At 31.5% G+C, this 19,085-nt stretch overlaps 1 protein-coding gene across 1 annotated transcript in view; it reads left to right on the top strand.

Moving 5' to 3' along the window:
- The first annotated feature begins 9,842 nt into the window (after positions 1–9,842).
- LOC118198717 (neuroglian-like) overlaps positions 9,843–19,085 on the top strand; it is a 207,712-nt gene continuing 198,469 nt past the window's right edge. The window contains exon 1 of the mRNA XM_085807673.1: positions 9,843–10,054. The gene's annotated coding sequence lies outside the window, so the exon portion shown is untranslated. The remainder of the gene's footprint in view (positions 10,055–19,085) is intronic.

Raw genomic sequence — 19,085 nt, 5'->3', positions numbered from 1 at the left:
TATTTACTTTATTTATTAAATATTACGTCTTTGACGCTTACGCTACATAAAATTTAATTCAACATCGAAAGCAAACAATATTTAAATTCAGCATATCATTAGAATTTCCGATAGACAGTCTCGCGCGTTTCAGATAAAAATGTTTTATTCTGTACAGTGTTGCCACTGCGTATTTTCAAATCGCTGTGTTTGTTAATTAAAAATCAATTAAAGTTTTACAAAATAAAAAATAAATAATAAAAAATATACAATGTCATTCTATGAAAATATTGAATATTTTTAATTAGATAGGTTAAGAATTAAATGCATTTTTATTATATTAATCAATTCGATTCAAAAGCAAGAAACGAATATTCTTAAGATTTACATTTATCGTTTTCAAATAGCTTAGTTTGTGAATCCACATAAACAGATATTAAGTTTGAAAGATAAATGTCTTACATGTTGCTGAATGGCAACAGACTCGAATGAAAAGTGAAGTGATGCAGTCACTCGATTCAAAATCCCTTTGTGAGACTAATAACCCCTTTTAAAAAAATGTTTAAAATTAAGCAAAAAAGCAATTTTTTTTTTTTTTTTTTTTTTTTGGCGCTGGTTTTGAATAAATTTATAACCATGTTGAGGATGAAGGTCAGCTTCAAATGCAAGAAAAAGGTTTACAAAGAATGAACTTTGAACTAGTTCTTTAGGCTGGCTTTCAGTTACAAAAGTAACTCTCACTAGAAACCTTAAATTGTCCGATTTTGAGCATCGAGGTAAAAAACATAAAGTACACTCATGGAGAGGAATCTAAAGTAATAAGAACATCAGGTACTTTTACATTTGTGCGGAAATTCAGTGAGGAGGAATGTGTACAGCAGCAAACACTGTCTGGTAGCTGGCTGCGTAGTGACGCCATCTGATCCTTGAACGAAACGTTCGTTGAAACGGGCGCCTGGACTGGAGTCCTATCCCAATCGATGTTATGTCACTTTTCGATTTCCATATGGTGCGTGAAGGCATATCGTAATGAAAAGCAATAATTAAAGGCAATAGTCTTTGATAAGCAATAGACTGTACAGATGACACACGCAATTGTAAGTCCGCAACCGGAGGGTCGAAACGTAGCATCAGGAATACTACGTCCTCATCGTAGCATCAGGAAACTGCTTTAAAATGAATTCTGAAAAGAATATTTCGTGGCGTCTGTACGAACGTATGTACGTACGTGCGTGTGTACTTACGTATCTCGCATAACTCAAATCGAGTAGCCTCAGAACGTTGAAATTTTGTATATAAGACTACTATAACATGTAGATGTGCACCTCGTATTTTGGTTTCAATCGGCCGCGCAAAACGTATATAAATATATTTATAAATATATCCACTCTGTTACCCGGCTCAGTGATCTGTTTCTTTACTCTTTTATGTTTGTAAATAGTACATTTTTTGCTTTAAAAATGATTGAATTATGTTGTTTTTATCTTCCGGTTAAGGGTTTTATGCCTTTAGTAAATCTACATATATATTTTTAGAATTATCAACAATTTTAAAATTTTTTAAGTGCCGCTAAGCCTAATTTGATGGCGGCCATTGATGTTTACATTTGAAACAGGAGACTAGTGGATTTGTTGCCAATCTAGAGAAACTTAGCTTCCCACCAACAAAGATAACGCATTCTTTTATTATTGCCAATTAAATCATGCTTAATCCTTTCTTGAATTTTTTTCGAGGAAATAAGCGTTTTATTTCCTCGAAATTTAAATTTACTTCGTAATTTTTAATACAAATATTTTGAGTTTTTATGTATTTTTGCCGCCTTGTCGCAAAGTGAGAACTGAATTAATTGAATGAGAAATACTCAATCGTCTGTGAAAAACTGTTTCTTTTTTGTTTTGTTTGCTTAATTTCTTTTATACATCGTTCTAGCTTTATTATAGTATTTGAATAGAACATGTGACAACGATTAGATAATTCTTTAAATGATATAAATTTTGTGCATTCAGAGTTATAATATGAACGAAATATAATACTGTTAAGTAAACCTAGTGCCAGAGTGTTGCTATGGTAAACAAAGTGAATTTTAAAGAATGCATTTATTCTATTGTGGTTTATGCGCTGTCGGCGAAGTAGGTTTAATTCAATCTAATAAGTTTAAATAAAATGCAAGAAAAAAGCGTATAATTTAATATTCTGTACAAGGAAGTCATGTGGTGTACACATCAGAATTTTTATGATAACTATATTATGCGGCTGGCCGGTACGAGCGGCTAGTTTAAAAAATAATAATATAGCGAATATAAATATGCTGTTTTTAAATATATTGTGATTTTGCTGTTGAACTGAGTTTTATATGGCGCAAGTTAGTGCGTAAGTTAGATGAACGTGATACTTAATAAATAAATTTAGTATATAAAAACTTAATTATAAAAAAAAAAAAATTGTGAGCCATCTTACTAAGAAAATTGGATACTGATATAAAGAACTGGGAAAAAACTGAAAAGACTATAAAAATGTATGCCAACACTTAACACTGCATCTAGAGTTCTAAACATATGCTGTTATTCAGCTTTTTAAAGAATTTTGTGATTTTGGTGTTGAACTGTATGTGGCGTAATTGCGAAGAAAACGATGCTTGATAATAAAACTAAAAAAAAACAAACAAACATACAATGGGAAAAAAAGGGGGCAAAAGCTACGGTTAGCAGGAATGAGTACAACAGCAGACTGGTAGACTGCGTGCTCAGAGTAAAAAACTTTAACAAACCCTTTTGGTTGACCGTTAAAATCTAAAACCTTTCAGATTTTTTCTTGTTTTCTGTTTTCTTTCTTTTTTTTTAATACTGTATTTTTTTTGGGGGGGGGGCAAGAAAATTTTTTGCATAGGGGCTCAAGAGTTCTAGTTACGCCACTGGCTAGAATAGAGCATTTTCACAGGCTGATTTCATAAATGTTATCAAAATAATGTTAGAATTATGTTTAATGAATTGGTTTTTCCTACATTAAATAATTCCTTCACTACATAAATGCTTTTCCTCTTATTATTCATTAAATATCAGGGACACAATTGCTCCCATATTAAGACAGATCTTTTTTTCAGTGTCCTTCAGCTGTTTATGAAAAATACTTTAGCTATATAAATTCTATCTTCTTTTTGTAATAAAGATTATTTACAATATTTTTCTTATTTGCTATAACACTTCAGTTTTGCATTGATAGGACAATCAAATTAACCTCTTTTGAAGTTCTTGATAAAGATACCTATAAATCTGAAAGTAAGGCATTGTTTTAAATTTTACATACTGTGCATGTAAGTAATTTTAGAAAAAATTATATAATTTCATCTTTAAATCTATGGAAGATTTAAGGATGCTTTCAATTGAACTGCTGCCATGGTTTTGGTGCTAAGAAGCATCTTGTTCTAGGCAGATAGCACTTGAAATGCATATGCTTATGATTAATAAAACATTAAACCACATGGTCAAAATTCAGTATAAAACTTCTCATCCTTTTGTAGAATGTTTTTCAATAATGACATGTAAAGTTGAAAGCCTTGTGAACTTTCTTCTTCTTGTTGCTTTATTTATACCAGATAATCTATACTGTACAATGGTTCTATCTATAACACATTTTATTTTAGAATTTCATTCCCTTCTCTATATAACATTGTAATTTACTACTCTTGGTATTCTGAATAACTATTTACAAGAAATTACTCTTGGCATTATAAAAATTTCTAAAACTATTAATCTCGATGTTTTTGAAAGAGATAATTTTTTCCCCTCCTTGACTTTTCCATTTACGGTTTTTCCCTAACTTGTACCATGTATATGAGCTAGTTTCCCCGAGAAAGTCCTCCACGAAGGCATTCTTCCCTTAGAAATGAACCCTAGTTTGCTTTGCAATAATCAACTAAACCAAACCAATTCTGAGTCACAGTTCAAAATACCTCTAATTTATTAAAAATATACCAAGTTTATGAAATGAATTTAGTTACATAATGTGAATGTGCCTAATTTCTTATTAACAGTTTCAGATATATACATACCTTAAAACTTATGATATACTGAGATTTATAATAGCCTGAGATATCTCAATAATTACTTTTATAAAAATTAAGTAAGTTTAATTAATAAACTGATCACTAAAATTTTGAAATTCTGTAATAAATACAATTTTTTAAAATAATAAATACTTATTTTATTGTGATTTTATACCCGATAAATTAATTAAGTAAGTAATAAATGAAGGTCCCATTTTGGCAAACGTGCTCTGAAATGAAAATATATTTGAAAGCATAAGATTGTGTATGCAAAATAAAGTGAACTCACTAGCCAATGGTCTTGTATTTATCTTTTTCTATCATCGGCTGCTCTAAGAAACTTTTGCTTCAGCAGAATTCAAATGCCTACATACCAGAAAGAATATGACATTCACACCTTTTCTGAGATTTGATACATGAAACTGAACTAGGTTGAGGTGACAAATTCTGTTTGACTATTAGGATTATCTGGGTTACTTGTAAAAGGCTGACTGCTATCTTGGGGTTTAGATGAATCAAGATGACAACCTTTTTTTACTAGTTACATATTTAGTAGCATTTTTCGGAAGTTTTCTTCTGGCAATTTTAGAAAACCTTTAGGAATACCTTCAGATTTTCTTTATTACTACCAGAAAAAGTATCTGGTTTCCTTTTAAGATTCTATTACTTTGTATACTTAATTTAGCTATTGTCAGGAAGTGTAGCCTGCTATAGAAATAAAAACCCATTCCTTTCATTGCATAACATTAAGAGTTCCCCCCTTTTTTTGTTAAATATTTTTGGTAGTTTTCAAAGGTGAATTTATGCAAAGATTTACATACTATGGAGTAGATTTGTCGAGCCATACATAGTATCCCTTGATTAATGATTCCATACTCTGATCCAATTCTTGTACTACCACTTTGATAATTTCAATATCTATATAATTCAGTAGTATTCTTCAGTAAATGAAGTATCTATCTTGTTATGAAGTATTCATACACAGGCTCATTCCAATCAATCTTTCCAAATGGAACAACATCACTCGCTGGCCTTCTAAGGCTGAAACCTGAATGTACGATATATACAAGGTATGTCTTATGAATGTGTACAATTATGATAATTATGATTTTTATGAAGGGTACACTTTTAAACTGAATACTCTGCTTAATAAGCATTGAGCAAGTTTTTAATTACACAAGTATTATTGGGGGCACATGTATGAATACAAGTCATTTGCAAAATGACACCACAATAGTCTCAATATCACAGCTTAAAAACAGAAAATAAGTCCATAACTGTTTCAAAGAAAAATGTAAAAATACAATGCAAAAATTTATTCCACCATAACAAAAATGTGCCCACCAGTGCTTGAGCACTAAAATTGCTCAAAGCTGGTAGTTTGACCTGACTGCACTTCTAGGTAAACAGATTGGCTGCAGGTGTAATGACGATACGAGTGAGTGTCTTTTAGAAAGTCCTCTATGAAAGCATGCTTCTGCTTATGCAAATAGCTCTCACATACTTTGACATAAACAAATCATGCAGACCAAGCCAAATCAAATTAAAATAAAAATGAAAATCACAATAAAATAAGTCAAACTATTACTAAATAAGTAAATTAAAAAGTATGTAATTTGAGTTTAGCTGTAATTCTGTAAAATGTTCTATGCATTATATGTTTTTTTGAAGAAGGGGGGGATTAGCTAATCTAGAATCAATATTATTGGTAAACATATTAGTTGAATAACTGTATTGCTCTTACATGAGTAACAGATTTTACATGTTTCATTATTTACATGCCTTACAGATTTTCTATGCCTCATTATTTACATAGCTTACAGGTGTTAAATGCCTCATTTTGTTTTCATTTGGTAAAAAGGGAGATAATAAATTTTATTGCAAAACATTTTGATAGGTAGTTATGTACAATGACTTATGATATGAACTCTATATTCAACTATCATATAAATACTATTCCTAACATACATAAAATTTAATTTTTATTTGCCTTTTTAGTCAACCCTCTAAGGTATAATATAGCATGGCTTGAGTAATAATTTTCACAATACAATGTATTGTGGAATGTGAAACATGAATACAGAAACATATTAAGTGCAAAGAACGTAGAGAAAAAAATACCCTTTTAATCATAGATATTTACAAGAAATAATGCTTGATATTTATCAAAATTGTTCAGATGAACTGCTACTAACTGCAATACATGCATCACAATGAGAAAGAAGTGATTGGCATATGCTTTAAAAGCTATTCAGCAAGTCTCTGCTGCAGTGATGGTAATTGGCTGACAAGGTCTGCAGTAGAATCAATCTCTGTTCCGTAAACAGGATCCACTGTCATTGTAATGCATGAAGTTTGCATTATCTATTTGTACAATTCATTTATATTAATTTTCAAATATCTTGCTGTAATCATAAACAATTAACAAGGACTTCAGTTTACTTAATTAAATTAAATAAATCATGAAGGAAATACTGCAAAATTCTCACTATCACATTCTGTAAGTTGGAGAGGATTTATATTTATGACAATTAAAATCAAAAATGAAACAAACTATTTTTTGTTTATTCTTATAGCATTTAAATCCACTTTTATTAACTGCATAGAGCATTATTTTATGACATCAGGAAATATTAATTTATTAAAATTTTTTGAGACTTCTCAGTTCATAATGCATTATATATATATAAAATACTATAAGGATGAGGAAATGTTTAATGCAAATTACTCTTTCCATTACATAATGCATGTAACTAAATATGTGTTTAAATACTACTAAATATGTATCCTTCTAGCAGGTTTAATGAAATTTTTATACTTATACTGCAGTTAAAAAATGAAATACCATTGCATTTTGTCGAATTTTGAACAATGACTTGAGAGCATTACCATGTCTAACAGCACACAAATTTATTGCATACATATATCGAATTCGTACAATAAATACTAAAAATACTAAATGTGCTATAAACTAAATATCAGACTGAGGCTACAAATGTCCCAGAACAAATATACTGCAAATATGTTTAGTCTGAGAACTTAGGTCTGTTTAAGCCAGATATTTCTAGCAGCTGTGAAGTAAAACTGCTACTCTACAGGGAAATTTAAAGTTCCTCTGAATTCAGATTACTGTACATAACTATGAATATGATATGAAAGCACACATTGACTTATTTTATTTCACTACGATATGAAAGCACACATTGCAAGAAAGAAAGTACAAGAAAATGTTTATAGATTACTTGCAATCAATGCACATAAAATAAATACTAAAATCTATAGAATTAATCATGTTTGAACATCGATGAGTACAGGGAAGCATAACAAAGCAAATGAAAACAGAAAATAAAGCATTAAATAAATATTTACAGGTGCAAGGCACTTATTTCTACATATATTATCAATATTTTATATTTTATTCAATTATGTGCTATTTCTAATTTACTACTCTTTGCTTGATAAGCAAACAGCAAACATAATACAGTCAAAAGTCTTTAATCCGGACTCGTCGGGACTTCGGTGATTCCGGATTATCGATTTTTCCGGATTATAGATCATCAGTTTAAATCTGGTAAGATGGCATGCAGAAATTATAAAATTAAAAATATGAAACCGTAATTTATAAAATAATGAGCAATTATGATCTAAAGGGTATCAAAATTTACAAAAAAAAAAGCTTAATATTTATTTGTTTACTTTATTAAACATTTCTTTCAACGCGCGCATGCGTAAAGCATACATTATGCATAGCCGAAATTAGAAAATTGCAACCAGAAAACTATTTGATTTGTATTCGTGATATTTATAATGACGAGGAATTTGATTTAAATCATATCAAAGACGAAGTACATCGAGATGAAATACTACACTTAATAAGGAATTATAAGCCGAATAAAATACAAACATCTGCTCAGAAGATAACGATAGTGTTGACAGATCAACTTCCAGTTCTCTGCGCGCCGCCACGCCCCCCCCCGCGCAGAGCAGCGTGAAATTGATAAACAGATTTCGGAACGGTTAGATAAACAAAGGATATGCTTTTATCCATTTTTTGGAGCAATTCCACTTTTTGTTTGATGGACATCGAAACATACTTTCGTTTTCGTAGATCCTTTGGGAGCTCCAGCATCGGAAATTCTATTTGACATAATCGAAAGTTCAAGCTTACTTTTATAAAATTGCTCTTACAGTCTGCAAAAAATAATAAGCCTGATCCAATTCGAAGATTAAGGAACAACGCAATCATCAACATTAACTGAAATAGACAATTAGATAATTTTAGCTTATACCGTCCGTTATACATTAAACGCGCAGCGAAAGCGTATTCTGCGCTTGTGCACACGCAAATGCGCAGTCGTAAAGGTCTTACGCACACGCTTAAACGCCTTTGCGCATGCGTCAACGCGGCGCATGCACAGAAAGTTTTTAGCTTTGAGGTCCGGATTATAGATCATTTCGGATTATGGGTGTCCGAATTAACGACTTTTTACTGTAATATTTTTCGAATACGTATCCCGATTTGCTGCTACGGATAATCCCTTAACAGGGAAAAAGTATCACGCTGTCCTCCTAGAAGAAGTACCTTAATAAACTGTTTCTGCCCGTTTTGGCGTTAAGGCTGTTCTCCGAACCCTATCAAAACACGAATAGAATAAGTGCAGGATATGCAGACATAAGGTTAAAAAAAAGGAAGTAAAAGATATTCCTCAGATCTAGGAAATTGTATAGAATATGTAAACATTCTTCCAATTCGAAGCTTATTTCTGGAATGACATTAGCATATAAAATGTAAATTTACTAAATAGAGATATAGTGAAGATCAAGTACTCTTCAAAATCTGGACGCTCATGTCAATTATATATATACGTATGTCAATTCTTCATAAAAAGTGATCCCAGCGAAGGAAACATGCCGGCAATCTTCTGAAGTGGGCATTTGATCTTCCTTCTTACGTAGAATTTACAATTCTACTAAAACTTTTGTAACCTCTTTTCTCTCAAACTTCCCCATAATGGTTAACCAAATGTGTAACTAGTTTGTTTACGAAAGGATCCTTTAGTCGAATTAAAAATAAATTTTATTCGCTCAGCATCTGCCTGTAGTAATCTAACCCTTAATGGCTGGTAGGTGAAACATTCTTCTGGGAAATATTCAGAGCAAATTCTAGTAGTCAGGGTTGAATTAAAATTTCCCTTGTTATTCTTACAATACATTATTTTCGCAAATTTTCATCCTTAGGAAACAAAAGCTTATTTTTTTCTCATTCGTCTTTGTTATTGTTATTTGCACAACCGTAGGCTCAAGAAGCAATAGGCATTTTCAGCATTCAATTGGAAATGTAAACAGCAATTTGCAGACCAAAATAAAAATAATAAAACTATTATAGAAAAATGATAAAAGAATTTACTATCAGATCAAGGGAAAACAATCATATGAAAGTACCAACTATCAAAACCTGGTAGAGAAGAGAATAAAATGTAACAGTTATCAAAATTATACTAACCAAATGAACGAACGGGGAATTAAAAGATGAAATAATGATTAAAAATAAAATACAAATTTCATTAATTAGAAACAAATGGAATTTTTAAATTTTGAATGTCCTGCTCAATGCCACATGGGCGCGTAACAGTAAAAACCGGACTAAGTAACTCCGTGAGCTTTACATACATCCAAGGAGGTTGCATTTATCACATGACATCCAAGGAGGTTGCATACCTCCTTGCATTCATCACATGACGTCCGAAGTCAACAGAACGTATCCTTTTCAAATGCATTATTTATTTATATAAATATGGCAACATGATGTTAGGGTTGCGTTGCTCCATTGGTTGAACGGTTGTTGTCAGTGGTGGGAATGTTAAGAATGGGTGTGTGTTTTAATTAGTCGTGTGAAAAGTTTTGCTTCAAAAGTTCGTGTGCTAAATAGCTTTTTAATTTGAATTGAATTATCATTGTATGTTATGTATATCACTGTATATGAAGTTGGATCCTGATTAATATAGCTTTCTGTCTCAACATTCTACTAAGCAGGTTGGTTAAATTTCGAGGTTATTTATTTATGATTATCATCTATTTAAGTAGATGTAAAGAAACACAGCGGTATAACATTTTGACATCCTTCAGTACCATTAAAGGAAATGTTATTTAGTGCCAATTTTTTAAGCGATTTATTTTTACGTTTTTCGACTCGTTTGAATAATATGAAACCTAGGAAGGATTGAAATTTGTTCAAGTACTTAAAACTGGCGAAAATGTAATTAAACATAAAGGAAGACCATCTGAAGTTTTCTGAAATATTTATTCTGTATAGCCAGTTGAATCTTAGCGAGTAAATGATGCTTTGACCCAAACCTCAAATTAATAAATGCAATCTCTCTACTTGTAATTTATACCTGTTAAGGAAATTGAACTAATTCTGTGGTTATGTAGAAAAATGCTTTTTCATGTATGTAAACATTACTTTCTTATGTACTTTTGTATTTAATCTTCACTGTCAAATTATTCTGTACTTTTGTATTTACTCATTACTGTCAAATTATATGTTTTCTTTTAGAATGTGTTGAAAACATTTTGATGTATTGGTGAACATGGTTATTCATATAAGTTACCATTATCAAAAGAAAACTAAGTAGAAAATTATTTTTAAAGTTGTGTAGTTTCAAAATAGATCTGTTTTGTGTTTTGTCTATGCTATTTAGCCTTTGTGATTGGTATGGTAGTTAGCTAAAGCTTGTTGTATTCTCATTGGCTTGGGTTTGGAAAGCACTTCTGCAAAGAACCCAGTAAATGTAAACATCACCAACTTTGGCGATAATAGTTCAAACCTGTTCAAAAATAATAGTTCATCGTATTCGCCTGTTCGAAGGTTGCAACCATTCCTCTTGCGTTCATTTTGTTAAATTATCACTGTCGTTGTTCGCATTTGGAAATTTATATTCTTCTTCTCTTATTTATTATTATTTTTTCTGAATTTTTTAACAACGAATAGATAGAAATATTTTCGTGTAATTAAAGAAGTTTTCATCGATAGATGCCGGTTCTCGGCTCGTCAGTTCGGGATCAAAGGAAGAAAATATGGCGGGAGCGTTGAATGCTAATTTGTAACATGGCTGTTCACTTTGTGTTCTTAATTATTAACAGCTGTAAGCACGCAGAACCATGAGGTTTCCAGCCCTAAGATAATTTGTTTTCGCAGGTTGCAAAAATGTGCATGTGCATTCTAAATAATTAAGTATTGCTTTTATTTTTATTATTGGTTATTGTCATCTAAAATTATGAGAATAAATCAATTTTTATGGCATACAATTTTAACAAGATAACTATATTGTTAATGCTTTTCTAACAATAACCTTTCAGAGGATGGCAGGTGTGACATAAATAGCTGATTAAATTGAAATATAAAATATTGATTATCTAAGATGACAGAATAGTTTGATGTATCCCCATAGTCATCAAAATTAGCAAACCACTGCTGGTGTAAGGAATACAGTTCAAATGACTCTTGAAAAATAATAAAATGTATAAAGTTCCAGTTTTATTAACAATGCTACTGAAGAAAATTTGATTACTGTTGAAGGTTATTTGTATTGTGAAATATATTATGAAAAAGACAGGTATTTATTTCAACGTAAAATGCTTTAAGCTGTATACATGTAACTTGGGGAAAAAAAAAAAAAATACTGAAAACTGTTTATGTAAAATGGGTGTACTAAAGGTTCTGCATTTCATTAATTTATTACATGGGCATGGCTCTGAACAAAATGCATTAATCAACAAGCAAAGTCCTTAAAAATGAAAAAAGACACTTGTAATAGAAATAAGTATAATGTAAACATAAGTATAAGAATACTAATTTTTTATTTTTTAAATGAATTTTTGCTTCCCGTTTGTGTTTAATATGCTTCTGTGCTAACTTGAATTTAATACAAATTTATTTTCGTATTAAGCAATTACCAGTTTAGCCGGTTAGTTTTACATCTACATGCTTAGGCTAATCTTTGGAACATGGTAACAGGTAGTTTGGCGACATTTTGGTAAGGCGATAAAGGTTACTAGCTAGGACTTTAGCAGTGTACATGGATAAAGTCAAGAGTGTGCGCAATGCCATTTTTGTGCAATTCTGGGATGTTTTTTTAAGTGAAAATAGGTCGACGTGTACATGGATGATACTGTGTATGTGCAATTCTTAAAAACGCGGGAAGCAGTGGGTGATTCTGCACTTTCTCCCAATTTCGCACCTAATCTCCGTCATAATTAAGCATTTTTGTTCCATAAAAGTTCTAGTATAAGCGTAATTCGGCTAGCAGATTGTTGGAAAAAATGTTGAGTAAAAAAAAAAAATGTCTTTACTTCGTGAAAATTGTTAATTTTTGGATTATGGTAACTTGGCGAAAATTTGGCGACCAATTCTGGTACAGCAACCTGCTAGTTTTTGTTTGGACGCCATTTTGTTTTCACGAAGTAAAGGCATGTTTTTTTTTTTTTTTTTTTCTTTTTTTACTCAACATTTCCAACATTTTTTTCCCAACAATCTGCTAGCCAAATTACGCTTATTCTAGAACTTTTATGGAACAAAAGTGCTTAATCATGACGAAGATTAGGTGCGAAATTGGGAGAAACTGCACTGCTTGCCGCATTTTTAAGAATTGCACATACACGGTATCATCCATGTACACGTCGGCCTATTTTCACTTAAAAAAAAATCCCAGAATTGCACAAAAATGGCATTGCGCACACTCTTGACTTTATGCATGTACACATCGACCTATTTTAACTTAAACATCCCAGAATTGCACACTCTCTTTATCCATGTACACATCGACCTATTTTTACTTAAAAATTCAAAGAAAATTGGCAAAAATCCCATTCTTCTTACTCTTATAAAAAGCGCGAAACAAATAATCGGGCTATTCCGCACTTTACTGAAAACATTTTTAAAACTAGAAATCCTTGGAAAAAAAAAAACAAAAAACCTAATAACTTTAAAAATTAAAATCATTTCAAAAACACAGTTTAATAAACATAAAATCCTTAGAAAACCCTGAAAAATTAATACTTCCAAAAATTTTAAAATATGAAAATTCAGTCCTTGCAAAAACATAATTTTAAAAACTATAAATCATTTCAAACACTTGAAATCGTTACAAAACAGTGAAAAATTAACATACTTCATTTACCTGAATGTAGAAAAAGGCTGTATAACCAAATCTGCCTCCACTTAGTCTTTAAATTATGATTGGTGTGGCCCGGGAATATCGATGTCTGAAACATCGTCCTCAAAAGGTGTTTCATAAAATTCTTCGGGCGTCGGATCTCGTAAAGTGGGGAGATAAATTCTTGCGATATCAGCAAGAAATGATTTAAAAACTTCATTTTTAGCGGAGTGCTCGGAACATTTTCTCCACATAAATTCATACAGATAAGAATCAAACATTTCTTCAGTTCGATTTGTAGAACTTCCAAGAAATCATTTGATTCCTCCCCACACTCCTTCAATGGTATTAGTATCCGCACCTGTTACTGGGCGCATGGTATGTCAAACTGTGGTTTACCTCTAAATGCCAAAATCCTTCGTCTTCCAGACATTTATAGGCAGCCTAACAGTCGGAAATAATTGTGGCACCAGGCAACACCCATTCACTAATTACATCAAGCGAGCAGGCACTCATTCGATTCGGAACCACTCTAAAAAAACATCTGTGGGTATCTCTTTCAATTCCTCCAAACACCCATCTTCCTTTCACAGGCCTACCTCTTCCATACTTCATTTTCCCAAACTTACTTTCATCAATCTTTCCCACTTCTCCAATCTTGCAACTATCTCTCACCATAACATGAATACATATTTCCCTACAGAAATTATACCAATCGACAACTGTGTGTTTAGAAATATTCAGGTCTTCAATTGCATATTTCTGAGGGCACCTTCCAAACCACTTTCGCATCACTAATAAAACTGTGCACATATCCAAATTACTCAAACCAAACCAAGACTCTTTCCTTACACTCCTACACACATCATGCTTTTTTCTTTCACACTAGACTGATTCCTGCAAAACCATCATTTATTACCTTTTGACCCTTTCTTTCTCTCAATTTCATGCTTTTCCCACATTTCGGACATGCATATGATGATCCAATCAACCCCTCTTTCATACACCATTCTAAAACAGCTTTCTTCCCTAAAGTAGGCAACATGGCAAAAAAATCTTTCAGAATATTCAGCATACTTCAACATGCATTCATTCACATTTTCAACAATACTAATATCACTGGAGGCCATTGTAAGTACCTGTAAAAATTTATGCAAAGAAAAATTAATTTACCTGAAAAGGGGTAATCCACTCCGCTTAGCCGAAGAATGAAAAGTAACAAATTCTCAAAATCTTGAATCGTCTGTTTCTGTAATAGTGCCAACTTCATAAGAGTTTTAACTAATATTTCAAAGTAGGCCATTGGCCGCTCTTAAAATTAAAACAAATAATAATAATTAAAATAACTGCACCTCTACCATCTATTATTGTCTACACCAATCAGAAATTCTAAATTTTAAAATACATACTGAGCACACACGAAAATGCTCCGAATTTCGCACTCAAAAGAAATTCTCAATTTAAAATACATACTGAGCATGCGCTGAAATCCGCGCTCTTCCACAACGGCAAAATCGACTTGGATACCACATTTGGCGCACTTATCAATCTTGTAAAAAGCACCAAATAAGTGGGAATTCTGCACTTTAGCCTGAAATAATCCAAGTTGTTCTGCTTGGTATTAGACAGCACCTCTTGTACAGAACTAACTGGTACAACTCTCAAGCTGCCTGATGATATAATAACAACATTTAAGATCTAGCCATGTGACAATAAGTTGAACTAGTTTTGTTATTGTATATAACTTAATATAATTGCAACATCTGTGCATAGTCATAGTAATGATTTAAAATTGTGTACACATATATACTTACATATCGACCATGTAAAGAATCTACACTGCTGGCCATGTTAAGATTTGCACAAAGTCCTTACTGGAGCATTTGAAGTAAAGAGCTTTAAATCTATTGACCATGTAAAACCAGCATATTTACTTTCAGACTTTCTAAGAATTTGCCTGAAATCAAACCAAACAAAGACTTGAAGACAATTCAGCCGAATAGATCTGCTACCAAACTCTCAAGATCGGGCAGACAAGTTCACTTCTGACAAAAACTTCCTTCTTACAATAAAATTAAAAAAATTTTTTGAAGTTTGCTTCATAATACATTTATTGTGCTTTCATTTTAATATTTGTGTATTGTAGCTTTCTCTTCTGATTTTGCTATTAGAAAAAGAAGTAAACCTCAATTGTATGTATCCTCTGATGTATATCTTGCATAGATTCTTTGCTTCATCCATCTTTATATTTGATGTTCTTTTGCGTTGCTATCAGAGGAACTAGAGGAAACTCTGATTATCAGTCATGTAAGTGATGAAAGAGTGCACCGTGCCTCTTGCCTATGAATACAGCAATTCTAAATTAAAAAAAAAGTATGTCACTGAAACACAGTGTCCTGTCTATCCAGACATATGCATTTTAAGTCTTAACCCTTTGTCGCACAGTGTGTCCGGTCTGGACACACCAAAAAGTTTCCTTCTGTAAGCACAGAAAAATTGAATGAAAAAGGATTTATAGATTACTCTGAACCTTCTTTGTTTATAGTAGATGGCAGCTCAACACAAACCAGTCCATATATTTTAGCCATGTTTAGTTTTTTTAAGACTCTCATTTTCCAAAGAAATCTTCCAGATTTTTTTTTTTTTTAGGATATAAAAGGAATTGTTTGAAAAGAAATTTCTGTGTTATTTTTTTGGCTGTATGCTAATTTCCTTATTCTATATTAGTTTTAAATTTTACCTTGAAATCTTGCCTAAAATCAAACGGCGAACCAGACCGCCAGAATCAGTGTGCCCAGACCGGGCTCACTGATAATCTAAGACAACTGAGAGTCTATATTTTTTGTTTCTCCGCATCTGATCAGTCAGTTCGTTGACAACAATGCTTGTTTCAGCACTCTTTTCGAAGCTCTATTCAATCAGTGTGCCACTTTGGCCACACTCACAGAATTAAAAATTTAAGTGCTATCTTCACAAAATTTTACTTGTGTACTCCTTTAGGCCTAATTAAACTGCCTACCTTTTTTTTTTTTTTTTTTTTTAATCAAAACTCCGACTTTAAAAGGTAGCGTGCAGAAAAGGGTTAAATAAAAATCGGTTTTCAATGTGTGCTAGTCAAATTGAAGTCCTTCATGAGTGCTGTGAGAATATAGATTATGCAGGATCATGGATCAAAATCTGTTTGAAATTTTTTTAAATCTAGAACCAGAGGTCTCTGTGAACCACTCAAAAACTGTTTTTCCCCCCTCCCCAATCTTTTTAAATATCTCTCCTAGATAATATAAATTAAAAAGCAGATGTTTTGCCTGGATGAAAAAAAAAAAAAAAAAAAAAGTCGAATGGGATTATTGCTGGGTTGCCAATTAATTTGTGATAAATTGTAATCTGAAGAGACTTGCCATTTCTTGCCAAAAATTTGAATACTAGTATTAGCCTCTTCATTGTGTCATTTATGGGTTAGAGTAGACTGAAGGATACCCCTTGTATTATCACGAAGTTGTTGTTTCATTTATGGTAACCGAGTAGTTGAATGTTCCGTAAATGTACTTTTTACGTAGAATTGGGTGCTCCTTTGACTTTCTAAGTGAAAATATATCGATGTGTACATGGACAAAGTCAAGGGACTGCACAATGGTAAGTTTGTGCAATTCTTTGATTTTTTTTTTAAGTGAAAACAGGTCATTGTGTACATGGCGATTGAATTTGTGCAATTCTTTGACTTGTTATTTTGTCTTTGTGTAGCGGGGATTTTTGGCGCTAAAATCACCGCTACACAAAGCCAAAATAAAAAGTAAAGAATTGCACAATCTCTGTATCCATGCACCTCCAATTCTCGCTAAGTAGTACCTGTAAATATACTTTTACCGTTTTCTGAAATGAATGGTAACAAAGCTTTATGTTCTTCTGAATGTTTCCATAGTGTGAAATTATCATCTACGTACAGTACAAAGTCCGTAATCCGGACTCGTCGGGACTTCGGCGATTCCAGATTAGGGTTTTTTTTCCGATTATAGGTCATCAATTTAAATCTGGTAAGATGGCATGCAGAAATTATACAGTTAAAAGTATGAAACTGTAATTTATGAAATAAAGAGCAATTATGATCTAAAGGGTATCAAATTTTACAAAAAAAAAAAAAAAAAAAAAAAAAAAAAGCTTAATATTTATTTGTTTACTTTATGAAACATTTCTTTCAATGAGTGCAAACTTTCACCAAACATCTAGTATAGTTTTTTTGGTATTGCCAGTTATATAGTTCTTTGGTAAAACTTGTTTCCGAACTAAGTGAATTTTAGATCATTCAACATTTGATATACTAAATAGCAGCTGTTAGTGCTATTTATCTTTTTTAATGCATTACCCCCATAATCTCGGCCTTTTATTTTTAAGTTTAAAAGTTTTTCTACAAAACTTTTACTATATATATATATATATAGTAAAGGTTTTGCCATTTTTTGGTATACAATACGTAAATAAGAATTATCTGTGCAATAGGATTTATAAAAGTCTTACCTCCAAATTTTCTAAATCTTGATCCATTTCATGTAGAATTTCATTTACTTCTGGTTGGTGCTTTTCTGGAAATATTTCATAATATTCATCCCGGACATCCTCCAGTTGATTTTTTGTTGACTGTAATGTAATGACATTTATGACTATCATGCTTTCAGCATTAATATCTTTGTTCTACTGAAAACTATCATGTTTTCCATCATAAATCTTCAGCAGTAACTAAACATAAGAAGGTTCTATTCAGCCACAATAAACTATTCTTTTGTTACAAAACTTGATTCCAATAAATCCACAAGTCACTAAGTCTTCACCTACTGGTTGTATGCTACCTTCTTCAAGAATTATGACCTTGAAAAAATCAAATCTGCTGATAAGAATAAAACATTTTATTTTCATTTAAAATATCAATTTTAATTGAAAATAAAATGTTCCTTAAAGAATCCTCCTTCCAGAATGACGACTTAGAAAAAATCAAATCTGCTGATGAGAATAAAACATTTTATTTTCAATTAAAATATGTATAATTTAAAACATCTCAATTATTTTAGATGTGATTTTAGATTTGCATGTAAAGATAGGATCATAGCTATCAATTTCTTGACAACAAATGCGTCATAGCTGCAATAAAGTCATCAGAATGAGCTACAGTAGACTTTATCATACCAACATGGAAAAAAAAAAGTGAGAGTAACTGGACCATGAATTAACATGGCACTTGTTAAAATTATTATTTTAGCAGACAAGAATGAAAGACACCATAACAAATTTCACATTAAGTCTAATTAAGATCTGACTGTTAATTTCAGGAAATAACATAGATGTATTATAAGTTTTACCGCCATCTTAAATAAATGAAACTGCAAGCAGAAGTATTAATGATAATCATGACTTATTTTAACACAGCTCATCATTGATAGTATTTGTTTATTAAGTTTTAATATTTTGGCATCATTGATACTTAAAATTGTAAAAGAAGAGTTAAAAGCTATATCTGACATCTAGAGAGTTTTGTTATGGTTTTGTAGAATGCGGTAAGGTTCCTTATGACTAATTTTATTTAATAAAGTTTTCCTTTTATATATTATTATAATGTGTTTTTATTAGAAGTAGACAATTCTTTAGAGAATATCATTTATATGTCAATCACAAACCAACATTTGGTAGCAGAGTGTGATTGTCCCCTCTGTTGATGAACTTTCATATAGAATATTGATGCTGTTTAGGCTTAACAAAATCGCCAATTTCTCTAAGAGATAAATTAGACTTGTATTAAAATTAGTGAATATAAATTAGAAAATCTGACATATAATATGATAAATTTGAGTCACATAGAAGAATTAACTGATGATAATTACTTTATATGGGCAAACAGAATCAAAAGTGAATTAAGAAGTTTG

The sequence above is a fragment of the Stegodyphus dumicola genome, chromosome X1 (assembly GCF_044657685.1).
Source record: "Stegodyphus dumicola isolate Sdum_Otavi_A_Nest chromosome X1, ASM4465768v1".
Classification (NCBI taxonomy): domain Eukaryota; kingdom Metazoa; phylum Arthropoda; class Arachnida; order Araneae; family Eresidae; genus Stegodyphus; species Stegodyphus dumicola.
This window is presented reverse-complemented; position numbering and strand designations above follow the sequence as displayed.